The sequence below is a fragment of the Sminthopsis crassicaudata genome, chromosome 4, assembly GCF_048593235.1.
Source record: "Sminthopsis crassicaudata isolate SCR6 chromosome 4, ASM4859323v1, whole genome shotgun sequence".
In the NCBI taxonomy this organism is placed as follows: domain Eukaryota; kingdom Metazoa; phylum Chordata; class Mammalia; order Dasyuromorphia; family Dasyuridae; genus Sminthopsis; species Sminthopsis crassicaudata.
Window position 1 is genome coordinate 337,244,292 of NC_133620.1, and position 17,469 is coordinate 337,261,760.

A 17,469-nucleotide genomic window follows, 5' to 3' on the forward strand; every position below is an offset into this window, starting at 1 on the left:
AAAAAAATGATACAAATATTTAATATATCTGTGCACTGAATGGCATAGTATCTAAGCAATTAAAGGAAAAGTTATTGAATTCTAGAGAGAAATAGACAACGTATAATGGTTGAGAACCTTACTATACCCTTTCAGATTTATACATTTGTAACAATAATTAAATAAGAAGTTAAAAGCTTGAATAGTACTTTAGAAATGCTAGATATTCTAGATCTTTAACAATTACTGCATGAGAACAAAATGGAATGTACATATTGCTAAAATGTGAGTGGGAATTTGTAAAAATTAACTATATATAATAATTATTATATTTCGTATTTTTATATATTATATATAATCATCTTATATAATATTAAAATTAACTATATATATATATATATATGTAACTATAAAGGACACAAAAGCTCTTAAACAATCACAGAAGAACAGAAATATTAAATATCCTTTGCTGATCACAACACAATATAAATTAGCATTAATAACAGGCCTTTTAAGATAGGATTCAATCTTAAATGACTAAAATTTTAATCCTTAAAATACCCAAATTAACAAGATAAGAAATAGAGAACTTAACCCAATTGTAGAAAAAGAAACTGAACAAGGTATAAATGAGCTCCCAAAGACAAAAGTCCCATGAAAAAAATGATTGTACATGTGAATTATGTCAAACACTCAAATATAATTAATTGCAGTGTTATATAAATAAGGTAGAGATAAAACAAAAGAAAGTTTTAAACCAATATGCCTGAAGAATATTGATGCAAAAATATTGAATGAAATATTAATAGAGGACAGCAAAATATTGAAAAGTTTAAATACTCTAATCGGGTTTTAGTTATTCCAATAAAACAGGGTTAGTTTAATAGTAGAAAAATTAAGAAAATTACATGATTTATGACAAATGCACAAAAAGTTTTTTAATAAAATGGTAACTATTTCTTTTTTTTAATTTAAAAGAATAAGAATAAATAAAATTTTCTTTAATTTGGCAAATAGCAGCTAGGTTGTACAATGGATAAAGAGCCAGGCCTGGAGTTAAGAAAACTCATAAAGTCCAAATATGGCCTCAGATTCTTACTAGCTATGTGACTATATGTCTCTCTCCTTCCCTCTCCCTCCCTCTCTCCTTCCCTCCCTCATTCTCTCACTCTCTCTCTCCTGCCATCCCTCTCAAAATTAATTAATTAATTAAAATAATAGCTTTTTTATTTTCAAAATATATGCAAAGATAATTTTCAACATTCACTCTTATAAAACCTTGTGTTTCAATTTTTTCTCCCTTCTCCCTTTTTCTCCCCATGTCTTTCCCTAGATAGCAAGTAATCCAATATGTGTTAAACATGTTTAATTCTTTTATACATATCTCCACAATCATGCTGCCCAAGAAAAATCAGATCAAAAAGGAAAAAAAATGAAAAAGAACACAAAAAGCAAGCCAACAACAACAAAAATGATGAAAATGCAATGTTGTGATCCACATTCAGTCCCCACAGTTCTCTCTGGATGCAGATGGCTATCTCCATCACAGGTCTACAGGAATTGGTCTGAATCACCTCTGTGTTGAAAAGAGCTGAGCAAGTCTCTTAATTCTATTTGCTTCAGTTTTCTCATCTTAAATGAGAAGGAGGAGATAACAAATCACTCTAATATCTTTCCCAAGAAAATCCCAAATAGTGTTATGAAGAATTGAACATGACTGAAAAATGATTGAACAACAAAACCAAGAATTATGTAAGGATAGATTTAAATGCTTTTTAATAAGGTAAAGCTATTCATTATTACCACCATTATTTGCTATAGTTCTAGAAATGGTTGCTATGCTAAGACAAGGAAAAGAAATTGAGAGAATAATAAACAAAGAGGAAACAGAATTATTATTTTTGCAGATAATACGATAATCTACTTTAAAAACTTTAGAAATTAAATGTAATTAAAACAATAAGTTCAGCAAAGTAGCAAAATATAAACTTATATATACATATATATATCATTAACCTATCTATATTACAACAAAACCCAGCAAGATGAATTTAAAAAATAAATCACATTCAAAACAATTACAGAATTTATGAAATGCTTGAGAGTTCACTATGGAGAAAAGAGAATTATATGAATAAAACCATAAAACTCAGAAATAATGGCAGACCAAAATAATTAAAGAGGTATTAAGTGCTCATGGTAGGCCATAACAGTTTACCAAAGTGTTTTTTTTTAATTGAACTAGAAAAAATAACAAGATTTATCTGGAAGGAAAAAATATCAAGAATCTCAAAGGAAATAATTTTTTTAAAAAGTAGGAAAGAAGGGAGCAAAGCAGTACCAGATCTCATGTTAAACCATCAAGTAAAAATTTTTACAATTCTTTGGTACTAGTTAAACAATAGTAAAGTTACTCAGTGATATAAATAAAAAATTTTAAAATCTTAAAGTGAAGATACAATAGTGTTGTGTTTGCTAAATATAAGGACAAAAATTAACCATCAGTAATTGTAGGGAAAAATGAAAAAGTCTGCCAAAAAAATTTCAGACCAATATCTCATACCATATTTTATAATAAGTTCCAAATGGATATCTATTTGGTTTACAGGCATTTAGGTGAAACAATACATATAGGCCTAGAATTGAGAAAGACCTGAGTTTAATTCCTGCCTTAGACCCTTACCAGCTGTGTGATTTTGGGCAAGTCACTTAACTTCTGACTTCCTCAATTTCTTTAGCTGCAAAATGGGGATAATAATAATACCTACCTCATAAAGTTGTCATGATAACAAAATGCTTAAGAGGATATCTGGATGGTATACTTAGAGAACCCCAAAGACTCTGCTAAAAAGCTATTAGAAATAATTCAGAATTTTAGCAAAGTCGCAGGATACAAAATAAATCCACATAAATCCTCAGGATTTTTATACATTACCAACACAATCCAACAGCAAGAGATACAAAGAGAAATTCCATTCAAAATAACAGTCGATAGTATCAAATATTTGGGAATATATCTACCAAAGGAGAGTCAGGAATTATATGAGCAAAATTACAAAACACTTGCCACAAAAATAAAGTCAGATTTAAATAATTGGAAAGACATTCAATGTTCTTGGATAGGCCGAGCGAATATAATAAAGATGACAATACTCCCCAAACTAATCTATTTATTTAGTGCTATACCAATCAGACTCCCAAGAAACTATTTTAATGACCTAGAAAAAATAACAACAAAATTCATATGGAAGAATAAAAGGTCGAGAATTGCAAGGGAACTAATGAAAAAAAAAGTCAGAGGAAGGTGGTCTAAGTGTACCTGATTTAAAGCTATATTATAAAGCAACAGTCACCAAAACCATTTGGTATTGGCTAAGAAATAGACTAGTTGATCAGTGGCATAGGTTAGGTTCACAGGACAAGATAGTGAATAAAAATAGCAATCTAATCTTTGACAAACCCAAAGATCCCAAATTTTGGGATAAGAATTCATTATTTGACAAAAACTGCTGGGAAAACTGGAAATTAATATGGCAGAAACTAGGCATGGACCCACATTTAACACCACATACTAAGATTAGATCAAAATGGGTCCAAGATTTAGGCATAAAGAACGAAATCATAAATAAATTGGAGGAACATGGGATAGTTTACCTCTCAGACTTGTGGAGGAGGAAGGAGTTTGTGTCCAAGGGAGAACTAGAGACCATTATTGATCACAAAATAGAACATTTTGATTACACCAAATTAAAAAGTTTCTGCACAAACAAAACTAATGCAAACAAGATTAGAAGGGAAGTAACAAATTGGGAAAAAATTTTTACAGTTAAAGGTTCTGATAAAGGCCTCATCTCCAAAATATACAGAGAATTGACTTTAATTTATAAGAAATCAAGCCATTCTCCAATTGATAAATGGTCAAAGGATATGAACAGACAATTTTCAGATGATGAAATTAAAACTATTTCCACTCATATGAAAGAGTGTTCCAAATCACTATTGATCAGAGAAATGCAAATTAAGACAACTCTGAGGTATCATTACACACCTGTCAGATTGGCTAAGATGACAGGAACAAATAACGATGAATGTTGGAGGGGCTGTGGGAAAACTGGGACACTGATGCATTGTTGGTGGAGTTGTGAAAGAATCCAACCATTCTGGAGAGCAATCTGGAATTATGCCCAAAAAGTTATCAAAATGTGCATACCCTTTGACCCAGCCATACTACTACGGGGCTTATACCCCAAGGAACTACTAAAGAAGGGAAAGGGACCTGTATGTGCCAAAATGTTCGTGGCAGCCCTTTTCATAGTGGCTAGAAGCTGGAAGATGAATGGATGTCCATCAATTGGAGAATGGTTGGGTAAACTATGGTATATGAATGTTATGGAATATTATTGTTCTATAAGAAATGACCAACAGGAGAAATACAGAGAGGCTTGGAGAGACTTACATCAACTGATGCTGAGTGAAACGAGCAGAACCAGAAGATCATTATACACTTCAACAATGATAGTGTACGAGGATGTATGCTAATGGAAGTGGATTTCTTCAACATAGAGAAGAGCTAATCCAATTCCAATTGATTAATGATGGACAGAACCAGCTACATCCAGAAAAGGAACACTGGGAAATGAATGTAAACTGTTATTTTTACCTTCTGAATCCAATTCTTCCTGTGCAACAAAAAAAATTCGGTTCTACACACACATATTGTATCTAAATTATACTGTAATATATTTAACATATATAAGACTGCTTGCCATCTGGGGGAGGGGGTTGGGGGAGGAAGGGAAAAAATCTGAATAGAAGTAAGTACAAGGGATAATGTTGTAAAAAATTACCCATGCATATGTACTGTCAAAAAATGTTATAATTATAAAATAAAATAAAAAAATTAAAAAAAAAAAGAGGATATCTGGCATATAATATGTATCTAAAAATTATTATTTTCTTACACCTTTTCTCCCTCCCTTCTTTTTTCATTCCTTTTTTCTTAGATATATAAAATCACACATAAGCAAATAAGAAGAAAATGGAAGGAAGTACTTTTTACAACTATAGATAGAGGAAGAATACTTGATCAAATAAGGGATAGAAAAGATCATCAGGCAATTGGGGTTAAGTGACTTGTCCTGGGTCACAAAGCTAATAAGTGTTAAAAGTCTGAGTCCTGATTTGAACTCAGGTCTTTCTGATTCTAGGCTCCCACTGCACCATCTAGTTGTCCCAGCAATTTTGAATACATAAGATTGAGATAGTTTTCACAAACAAAAATTAATACAGCCAAAATGAGATAATAAACAGCTAACTGCTTTTGCTGTTTATCTGATAAAGAGCTGTTATCCAAAAAATATACGGAATTGGTATAAATATATGGGAATAGGAACTTTTCCTTAATAGTTATGAACTAGCAATTTTCAAAGAATATGAATAGACATGAATAGAAGAAAAATAAACTATCAATCATTATGTAGGAAAATGTTCATAATAACAAATAATGGTTTGTTCTTATGTCCACAGATGACAAAAAAGAAAAAAAATGACAGTTATTGGAAGGGCTATAGGAAACCAGGCACATTTTTGTTGGTACTGAGAAGTGGTTCAACCATTCTGGAAAGCAATTTGGAATTGTACTCCAATAATCAGTAAATTTTGCATAGCCTTTGACCCAAAAATATCAATATTAGAGAGATCAGAGAAAATGGAAGATATATACAAAAATATTTAAAGCAGCATTTTTTGTTGTAGCAAAAAGCTAGAAATTAAATTAATCCCCTTCAGTTGGGAGATACCCAAACATATATTATGTGAATGTAATGGAATCTTATTGTATCTTAAGAAATGATGAAAGAGATTAGTTCAGACAAAGCTGTAAAGACTAGTATGAACTAATGTGGAATGAAAGGAGCAGAATGTACAGAGGAATTGTTACAAAGACTACAATATAGTAAAGAAAAACAACCCCAAAAGATTTAAGAACTCTGCTCAATGTGCTGTCAACCCACAACCCCGAAGGTATGAGTATGATGCATGTTTCTTACTTCTTGACAGAAAGATGATATACTAGAGTTGCAGAATGAGAAATACTTTTTTGGATATGGACAAATGTATATCTTTTCCCTGATTATGCTATTTTGTTACAAGGGTAAGTGTTTTTTAATGGTGTTAGAGAGAAGGAAGGATAGAGAAGATGATGCAAAAATTAAAAATAAAAACTTCAAAAATAATTTTTAAATGAATCAGAGAGAACAGGACAGCTAGAAGATGAGGGAAACTTTAGGAGTTAATTTAACAAGTATTTTAAAACAAACCAACCTCTCCCCCCCAAAAAAAAACAACAACAAAAAACAAATTACCAACAGACTTATGATTTCATATTGTAGTCTAAAATTTTTCCCCTCCTCTCCAAATTAAGGAAATATTTTAAATATCTCTATTTTTAAATTATCCTAGTTTAAAGCCAAACAATTTTCTGTTGGGAAAGTGTATAAAAGATAAAGAATGAAAGCTAAGATGGGAGAAAATAGATTAAGTATACTGGGAAACATGTCAGTCTAGTTAAATCATTGCCTGCCCTGAAAGGATTCACACAATAATCAGGATTACTTTGATTGATAGGAGTAAATCTTCCTTATTTCATCTTGTTGACCAGTCAGAAAAAAAGAATTTTTTAAATGAGTGGTCAAAGACTGAATGTTTTAGGAAAATTATTAGGTTCTATAATGTACTGAAAATTAAAATTGCTATTGCTCAGTTTGATTAAACAAACCCTTTAACTGTTAAGTGCTATAACCACTATATATATATATATATATATATATATATATATATATATATATATATATATATATATATATATATTTCTAAACATGAAAATTTTCCTGTTCAAGAATACTTAAAGTATAGCATTGAAAGTGGCTTGTTAGAAATTTTCATAATCATTGGTTGAGTATGTCTGTCTTTGATTCTCTCATTTTAAAATGACAAGAATAATAGAACAACTCTATACATAAATGCCAAGAATCAAATTTAGGACTCATAGAAACACAATTACAAAACTATTACTACAAAAAGAAAAATACTTAAATATCAATATGATTAAAATGTCAATACCATTTAAATTGATTTATAAATTTAATGCTATAACAATCTAGCAACCAACAAGTTCCTTTATTGAAACAGAAAAAAAAGAAATAACAAAATTCATCTGCAGATAAAGTTTAGAATCTCAAGCAAATAATGGGGGCAGAGAAAGGCATGAATGATGAGGGCCTAGTGATACCAGATCTTATAAAGCAATAAATATTGAGACTCTTTGGTATTGACTAAAAAATAGAAAAGTATATCCATAAAATAAACTAGATAAATAAGACCCCAAAGCAGTGTAGGCTTTAATTAAACTCCATTTAAAAAACTATATGGAATCCATTTCAAGAATAAGTAAGGGGAAAACTGGAATACAGTTTTGCAGAAAATTATGGTTAAATGAGCCTTTTTTTTTTTTTTAACCAGATTTGACATCAACTAAAGTGTGAAATGGCAGTTAAAAATCTTAAAATAAGAAGATAAACTCTTGAGTGGAGAAAAATATCTTTATATCCAATAAGTGACAAAAATGTAATATCCAAAATTAGCAGTTAATTTACACAAATATCTAAGACCTAGAGCCATTTCTCAGTGGTCAAAGAATATGATCAAATAATTTTCAGAAGAATTCTGAATGTAGTTCAACCACATGAAAAAAAATAGACATTTGAAGGAAGGATAAAACAAAACAAGAACTATAGACCAATATCATTAATGAATATTGACTCAAATTTTAAAAATAAAATCCTAGCCAAAAAAACAAAACAAAACAAAACAAAAAAAGACTATAGGAATTTATACCAAAAAAAAAAAATCATGCTAACATGTGACTAGGGAAACAAAAGTAATTTGATATGGGGGGAGGGAATCAACATAATTAATCATGTGAAAAAAAATCCAAAATCACAAAAGTTTCTCAATTAATGCAAAAAAAAAAGCCCCTGCCAAAGTATAATACTCATTTGTACTTAAAAAAAAAATCTAAAACCTCACAAAATGTAAGCTTAGAAGGATCTTTTTTAATATGATAAAAAAAGTATATGTCTAAAAATAAAAGCAAGTATTATTTGTAATGGGAAAACATTAGAAAATTTCACAGTAAGTATAGGAATAAAACAAAAATGCCCTCTTTGCTGTTTTTGTGTGGTGTGGTGTGTGTGTGTGTGTGTGTGTGTGTGTGTTTAATAAAGAATGATTTTAATAGTTGGAGATTGCTCCACTCAATATTTAGGGCTTAAGTGTACCAAGATAATAAAAATTACAATTGTACCAAAATTAATTTACAAATTTAGCACTATATAAATCAAAGTAGCAAAAATATTTTACAATACAAAACAAAATAATACAAAAAAAATTTGAAGAAACAAAAGATAGAGAATATCAAGGAGGTAAGGGGAATGAAGAAGGAAATAGCAATTCCAGATTTCAAATTATATTATAAAATGGCATTCATGAGAACCATTTGGTACTAGTTAAAAAGTAGTAAAGTAGAATGAATAATGGAATAGACTAGACAAGGAAAAATCTGAAATAATTTAACTCAATATCTTAGTATGTGATAAACTGGCAACCAGAAACACCCAGGAAAAAAATCTTATTTATAATAAAATTGTTAGGAAAAAAGAAAAAGAAAAAAAGAAAGCAGTCTGTCAGAAATTTGACTTAAATCAACATTTCATATCATGTTCTAAAATAAATCCAAAACAGATACATTCAGTCTTGGAGGAGAATTCTTCACCAAACAAGGCATAGATGAAATAATAAAAAGCTAAAATAGAAAATTTCAAAAGCACAAAATTAAAATGCTTTTCATGAATAAAATCAATGAAAATAGAATTTTTAAAAAGAAACTATGGGGGAGGGACATTTGCATCAAATGATACTGATAAGTCTGATACTGAGAATCTATAAACACAGAGGCTGGTTCTTTTATTTCACTTGTACAGACAATTCCCTATATCAATACAGGTTAACAATTCCTCTTCAATTTAACTTCTTAGAGACTTGTCTGAGTCAAAGATTAAATGACTTGCCCAGAATTCATAAAGTATGTGTTAAGAGGTGGGACTTAAACTCAGGTCTTCCTTGCTTGGAGGTCAGCTCTCTATCCATTATGCTGTATAGATAAATTGTAGAATTACATAGTGGCTTTTGGGAAGTTCTAACTCAAAAGTTCAAAGTTATCTTCAAAGAAGGCTAAACTGGCCTACTTACTATTTCCTATCTAAGAGTAGTTGGGGATAGGAGAAAGGCTCCTGAAGAGTGCTCCATTTAATCTGGCCTTATTGTTTGTGTGGGTGGTGCACCTTGTTTCCAATGTCTAGGTTTAGATGTGCTTTCTAGTGATGGTCCTCAGAACCACTCTCCAAGGACTAGTTCCCTTCTAAATTTTCAGAGGGAAAGGAGAAAGGGCAGACATGCCTGAAGTACAACCTAATGCTCCATCCTTTTTACAATACTGTTGCTCAAAACTGACTCTATAATATTGGGTTTTTAAAAAAATATTAATTGTTCTAGTTCAAAACACTTCACTCTCCATGAGTTTATGCAATTCTTCCCAGGTTTCTCTAAAACCATCCTTTTTAGTATTTCTCATAGCACAATAGTATTCATATACATTCACATACCATAACTTGTTTAGCCATTCACCAATTGATGGATATTTCCTGTTTCCAATTCTATGCCACTGAAAAAAAAGAGATATAAATATTTTTGTTCATTTTTAGTTACAGTTTATTTTCCTCAGGATTAATCCAGCCTTTAGCATACCTTCTTTTTAATCCCATCTTTTCCTCTTTCTCTCCTATTTCCTGTTGACTGAAATGTATTTTCTATCTTATATTCTTCCTTCCTTCAACCAGTTCAGATGAGAGTTAGATTGTTCTCCTGACCCTTCCTTTCTTATTTATATAGACTTCTATTTGTAAACCCTGATTATATGAGATGATTTCCTTTCATTTTCCTCTCTTCTCCTATTTTATTGTAGTCCTCTTCTCTCCCTCTTTTTCCATTTTTTAAGAACAAAAAGACATAAAAGAAGCATTTCCTTCTATCTAATTAGATTACCTTTATAATTCATATGATCAGAGAGTTCAGAAGGGAAATGTATCATCTCACTATATTTTAATGTAAGGAATCTTATGTTTCTTTATTCATATTTACCATTTTTTGTTTCTCTTGACTCCTGTGTTTACAATTCAACATTTCTACATTGTTCTGGTCTTTTGATGAGGAATATTTGGAAGTCTTCTTCCAAATATTAAAAATCCTTTTTTCTATCTATAGGATTAGACTCAATTTTGCTGGGTGAATTATTCTTAATTGTAAATCCACATTCTTTGTCTTCTGAAATATCAGATTGGACCAGAAGTTGGTAATGAGACCCTGTTCTTCTCCTGGGATCCATCATGCAGCTGTTACTTGCTTCTAATTTGTTCAATGTGTTCAAAACATAATTTGGGGCGTGTGGTCACTCCTTATCCTGAAATACCACTTCAGGCTGCAGGTCCCCTCCTTAGTCTTCCCTGAATCTATGACCCAGAACTGGGTCACAAAACTTCCAGTTAGCACTGGTTCTGGAATTTTATACAAAGTTTTGATACCCAGTATGAGTCTGGACTCTTGTTTTGTCCTGATGAATAGCTTACATCTTCTTTCAGTTCTTAGGTGCTCAGAGGGACAAACTTCTGACCAGACCATCCCTAGTGTCCACAGATTTCTTTGTCCTCCCTATACCAAGCTGGGATAGAAAAAATTATTGTGACTTTTCTCAGATTTACCAGTCAGGATTCAATATGGTACATTTTATATATCTGTAAGGGGGAGTTTATGAAGAGGGTATGTGGGGAAGGAGTTTGCTATATTTCTTCCTATTACTTTGCCATTTTCAGGATCCCAATTTCGCTAGCAGCTTCCTAATGCCTGCAATATTCTCCCTCCTCATTTTGCCTCCTGGCTTCTCTGGCTTCCTCCTAGTCTCAATTAAAATCTTACCTTTTGCAAGAAGACTTTCCCAAACCCACTTCATGTTTCTGCTTCCCTCTATGATTATCTCCAATTTATCCTCTATATGTCTTGTTTGCATATACTTATTTGCATATTGTTTCTATGATATATTGTGAGTTTCTTAAAGGTGGGATTTTGTCTTTCTTTGTACCTCTAGGACTTAGCATTAAGTCTTGCACATAATTGGTGCTTAATAAATTCTTGTCCGTATGTACTTAGTCTCTCTTTCTTTTGTGGAAGCTACAAAATATGAATCAATCTAAGACCCCTTGTCCCAGGTGCTAGAGAACTCTCAGAAATAAAACCTATAACTTTTCTCCTCTCTTATCACCCATTTCCCTCCCTTTATCAGTGGCAATTATTCTAAGGACACACACAAACCAGTGATTCAATAAATAATCATTTTGTCTTACAGAAAATAGTTTCATTCAAGATAAATAGAAAATCAGAAAGCAAACTAACTCTTAAAGAATGTGTTAGGAACAAGATTATATGACGATCAACTTTGATGGAGATAGCTCTTTTTAACAATGAGGTAATTCAGACCATTTGCAATAGACTTGTGATGGAGAGAGCCAGCTGCACTCAAAGAGAGGACTGAATGGATGGATCACAGCATAGTGTTTTCACCTTTTTTCTTCCTTTTTTTCCTTTTTTGATCTATTTTTTCTTGTGCAGCATAATAAATGTGGAAATATGTATAGAAGAATTGCACATGTTTAATTTCCTGTTGGATTACTTGCTGTCTAGGAGAAGGGATGAGGGGAAGGGAAGAAGAAGATTTGGAACACAAGATTTTGCCAGGGTGAATATTGAAAACTATCTTTGCATATATTTTGAAAATAAAAAGCTATTTTTTAAAAAATAAGTATTGTATATCAGACTCATCTCTCTCTGTAGAGACTGAAAGAGTGTGGGGGAAGGCAGAGAATGGAAGAGTAGGATCCCCTGGATTCTGATTTCTTAACACTCAGAGTTCAGTACTCTACATCAGATCTGCTTGTCAATCTCTGGTTACAGTCTTGATAATGATAGAGTCCTTGCATCCTCTTATCTCTGAAGCTGTAGAGATATAGAGGCTAAGACAAGGGTGGTAATGGCCCTTGCCCCTCCCCCACCATCATGGTTTTGCTTTTCCTCTGTCGTAGTGATAGGGTCTAAATTTTTACATCCTTCCTTTTAGACACTCTCTTAATTCTTACTTCCCACAAAGTTTCTCCTTGGATCTGGTCTATTTGAGAAACTCACAAATATGGCAAGCCAGAGCATGGCTTGGGTTTTTTAAATTCCTTTCAATTTTAGTATTCTCTTGTTGTGGTCATCTCCTCTTCAGAGGAATCATTGCCAAAATTACCTCCTGATGAGAAACCAAATCCCAGTTTCTTCAAATCACAGGGTGACTGACAGAACTGAAAATATACATTTCTCGGAATGAACCATAAAACAAGGACCTGTTCCCCATTCACCTAGTCAAGCCCATATTTTTATTTCCATGGGTATGCAGTCATCATTGCTGCCTGGAAAAAGGAGATAAAAACTCTTCTCTTCCCTCATGAAAGCCCAGGAGAAAACTGATATTGGCTACCTTGAAAGAAGCCAAAACGTGGTCAAAGCCCACAGATTGGGGAGATGCATGAGGCTCAACAAGGAACTTTTTACTTTCATGCATTCCTGTTAGCAAGAATCTATGACCTTCCTCTATGAGATAGCAGCCATAAAGAACTGGAAACATAATGGATGCTCATTGATTGGAGATGAACTTTCCAAAAAAATATATTAGAGCATATTAGATGTTAATGGAATGTAATAGAATATTTTTGTGCAAAAAGGAAATGAAGACCATACAATTTAGAGAACCAAGAAATTTATGTCTATTGATACAAATTGAAATAAAGTAGAATGAGAACAATATACCCCCAAATATAAATGACACTAAAAGGTAAATAAAATTCTGAATAACTAAAAACGTGGTGATAGTCTTCAAGAACAATAGATAATAAAGCATGTTGCATTTTGTCCCCTATTCCCATCCCCAACCTCCCATTCCCCAGTGACGAGAGATTGGAATTACTATGACAGAATACATTGTCCTATGATATCATGCTATCAGGTGGTTTTGTTTAGTTGTTTTTTTTAATTTGTCACAAGGGGATGTTCCATCTGGAGTGATGTAATGACAAAAGGCATCAATGAAACATGTTGGTTTTTTTAAAGAAGAAATTAGTAAGTTGGTTCTGCTTAGAGCTGTTTTTAAGTGATCCCAGTAGAAGGGAAGAAATAGCCAAATATTTTAAGTTGCTCATGTCAGACCTCTCCTAAATCTCTGGGAACCATAAATAGCCATGAAAGAAAGAAGAGGGAGGGAAGGGAACAGTGACAAATTGTTTTTAAAGACAATTCTTCTCTTTCAGTACTTTAACATTAAAAAAATTGGCTGCTCTGATTTCAGCACAGATGTGCATTTTTGTCCCCTGCAACACATTCCATTTGGATTTTAAGAGTCAGTCCCAGATCCCTTTAACAGAAAAGAGTGATATGAGCCAGCAGGTGTAAAGCTGACAGACGGCTTGCCTGCAGCACAGAATTCTGGGAGACAGAGGGATCAGGCAAGAGAAGCTAAAGGCTCAGATGACCTAGATGCAGATGTGATAGTTTCTTCCTGGCTGCCTGGCTGATATTCCTGAACTCTTCCACAAGGACAGGGAAACCAGAACCCTGCGTGTTCTAAACAGGCTGGAGAGGAAGGGGGATGGGGGCCAAAAATAAAAGATAGATGCCAGTTCTCTCTCCACCCTCTCAGTTGTTTCCTGTGCTTTAGGACTAAAACTACCACTAGAGAATCTTCTTTTCCTCCATAGATCTGGCTGCAAAATTAGTAAGATGACCTAAAACTCTGGTCCCTGGACAGTGGAACACAGAACATAGAAAACCATAGCAAGCTACATACTAATCAACAAGCTTTTATTATGGTCATAGAATGTGCTGAGCATTAGGAATAGGAAAACAAAAAGGAAAATCCCCACCCTTAAGGAGCTAATATTTTATTAGATAAACAAAATATAAGAAAATATAAGATTTTTTTTTAATCCATAGCAATTTAACATGTTTAAAACATGTTAAATGTTTAACATATTAAATTACTTGCTGTCTAGTTGGGGGACAAGGGAGGAGGGAGAAAAATTTGGAACACAAAGCTTTGCAAGGGTGAATGTTGAAAATTATCTTTGCATATATTTTGAAAATAAAAAGCTATTATTTTAAAAAATTAAAAGCCCATAGTAATTGTGATGCAATACTATCATGCAAAAAGAAATTTATAAGTTGGTTGATTTTGGAAAAACAGATTTGCATGAATTAATGAAGAATTAAATAAGTAGAACAACAAAATTGTATATAATAACAGCAATTCTGTTTGAAGAACTGTGAATGACTTAAGTTATTTGGAGTATTACAAATACTCAAATCAACTACAAAGAACCTATGAAAGATGTCATCCACCTCTAGAGAAAGAACAGATAAATAGAAATTTGAAATACAATACATATCTTTGTATGTTTTACACATATACATACATAAGACATATACAAACATACATATATGTAATTTGTTTCAAATGGTGCAGGATGGGAAGAGAGGAAGATAATCAGAACTTAAAATGTAACAAAAAATAAATTTAATTAAAAAAAAACAAATACAATATATTTTACAAGGGGAAGATCCTGTATTATACAATGGGGATCAGGAAGAATATGCTATTAGAGCTGAGTTTTGAAGAAAACTAGAAACTTTAAGAGCAAAGTAAGGAGAGTAAAAAAAAGGAACTTTCTTGCTCTTTTGAATCTGTATCTCTAATCTTAAAAACACAAAAGTCATTCATTAATTTAGTAATAACAATATTTTTATTCTGAATTTAAACATCAAAATTCAAATATATAGCAGAGCTATATATAAAGAGAGAGGATTGCATTCTAGCAAATACTAGAAAAATTCTTAGGTCTGGAAGATTTGGTCAGTGTGGACAAATGAAGTATGCTTCTGTCTTCTCTAGGTCAGTGCTTGACTTAAATTCTTCAAAGCTGTCAGTCATTTCCCCCTAACCTACCTAATATTTTCATTAGATTCTCCTCAAATTTAACAACAATGGTGTAATCAAACTAGATCAATAATACTCTCACTAACAAACTCTAGGAGATGCATTAGTAAAAATTAACCTGGTAAAATCCAGTTGAGCAAATGAAATCAATCTTCTTCACGTCCAATTTCTCTGCCATAACAATGTTGTAAGTAAGTAGCCACTAGGTAAATCCAACACTAAAAACCACTTAGCTGCCTAATAGAAAATCTACTTTATCTTGATCTCTCAGCATGGGATACTGTTGCATTTTGAGAATCTAGTAATTTTTTGATTCTTCTTCCATAGCACCACTATAAATAATGCCTATATAATTTTTATTTATTTATTTATTTGTTTTTGCTGAGGCAATTGGGATTAAGTGACTTGCCTAGGGTCGCATAGCTAGGAAGTATTAAATGTCTGGGGTCAAATTTGAACTCAGGTCCTCCTGACTTCAGGGCTGGTGCTCTATCCATTTTGCCACCTAGCTGCCCCTATGTCCATATAATTAAAAAAAAATTCTCTACTTTAGGAGCTTAAATGTTTTCTTAAATCTTCCTTACCACATCTTTTCAAGGAGAATTTTCCAGCATTATTGTTACATTGAAATTTATTTTATATGTTGATATTGATACTTATATATAAAACTTTTTTTTTCATGTTAAACTTTTCTCATCTTTTATATTCTTTTTGTTATTTCACTTTCCCCTTAATTTTTTGAGATTAGAATAAATTTTAGCTTATTAGTTTTGCTATTACTTTGGAAGATTTGTTGCCTATTGAATTTTATAATTTTGACACATGATTTTCCTTTAAAATAATTTTTAAAATTATTTTCTTTTTCTCCTACTAAAGTTTTGGACTTCCGGCCAAGATGGCGGCGTGGAGGCAGACAGCTGCTTGAGCTCCTCGTTTTCTGTCAGAACTTACTTCATGACAAGCTTCTGACTTAATGCTTGACTCAGAAAGAAATCCACAAATAATCACCAAGGGAAGACATCCTTGAAAGTCACCAGAAAAGGTCTGTGTTTGCTCGGGGGAGGGTCAATCAGACTGGGCGTAGACTGAGGGCAGGCAGCCAGAGCAAGACAGGCAGCTCACACAGCTCAGACCGGAGGGGGAGGGGTGTGATCTCTGCCGTTTCTGTGAAAGGGCTTTTGCCCCAGTGTGGATGCTCCGTCTTGGCAGCAAGCCAGGAGCAGTGGAGAGGGTGTAAACACCGGAGGTGAAGATTAAAACCCCAGAAAGCCAGCGTCTCTCAGAGCCCAGTCACCCCCAACCCCCACCTGGACTGACTCGGTGCGTTCTCGGAGCCTCAGAGCGTAGACTCAGTACAGTCATTGCTGTTCTGTTAGTGGCTCTCTGCTGCCCTACCCCCAGTCTGTAGAGGAAGCCCATTAATACCATCCAGCCCCATCCCCTGCAAAACAGACCAATTGTTTCTCTTGTCAGTTTGTTTTCTTTGATTCCTACTCTGACAAAATGAACAAAAAATTCAAAAGGGCTCTAACCATTGACAGCTTCTGTGTGGAGAGGGAGCAGACTTCAAATGCTGAGGAGACTAGGAACAGACTGTCCCCAGATGTATCCCCTGGGAGGGATAGAAGCTGCTCCTCAATACAAAAGAACCTCATAGAGGAAATCAAAAAGGCTCTCACAAGAGAGCTGGAAGAGAAATGGGAAAAGGAAAGGGAAGCTTGGCAAGAGAGCCTGGAGAAGTCATCCAATGCATTCAAAGACAGAGTGGATAAAGAAATCAAATCATTGAGAAACAAGATTAGTGAGGTGGAAAAGGTAAACAACTCCAAGGAAAACAGGATTAGTGAGCTGGAAAATGTAAACAACTCCAAGGAAAACAGGATTAGTGAGTTGGAAAAAGAAAACAGCTCTCTAAAAAATAAAATGGATGAAATGGAAAAAAAATTCCATAGAAGAAAAAAAAAAAACTCACTTAAAAACTCAATTGGACAACAATTACAAAAAGATATAAAAAAAAGTGAGTGAAGAAAATACATCATTGAAAATTAGACTCGAACAAGTAGAAATGAATGACTCAAGGAGAAACCAAGAAGTAGTCAAGTAAAATCAGAAAAATGAAACAATTGAAAAGAATGTCAAGTACCTTACCAGAAAGACAACAGACCTGGAAAACAGATCCAGGAGAGACAATTTGAGAATAATTGGACTCCCTGAAAAATGGGAGGAAAAAAAGAGCTTGGACACCATTTTCGAGGAAATTATCAAAGAGAACTTCCCAGACATTCTGGAAACAGAGGGTA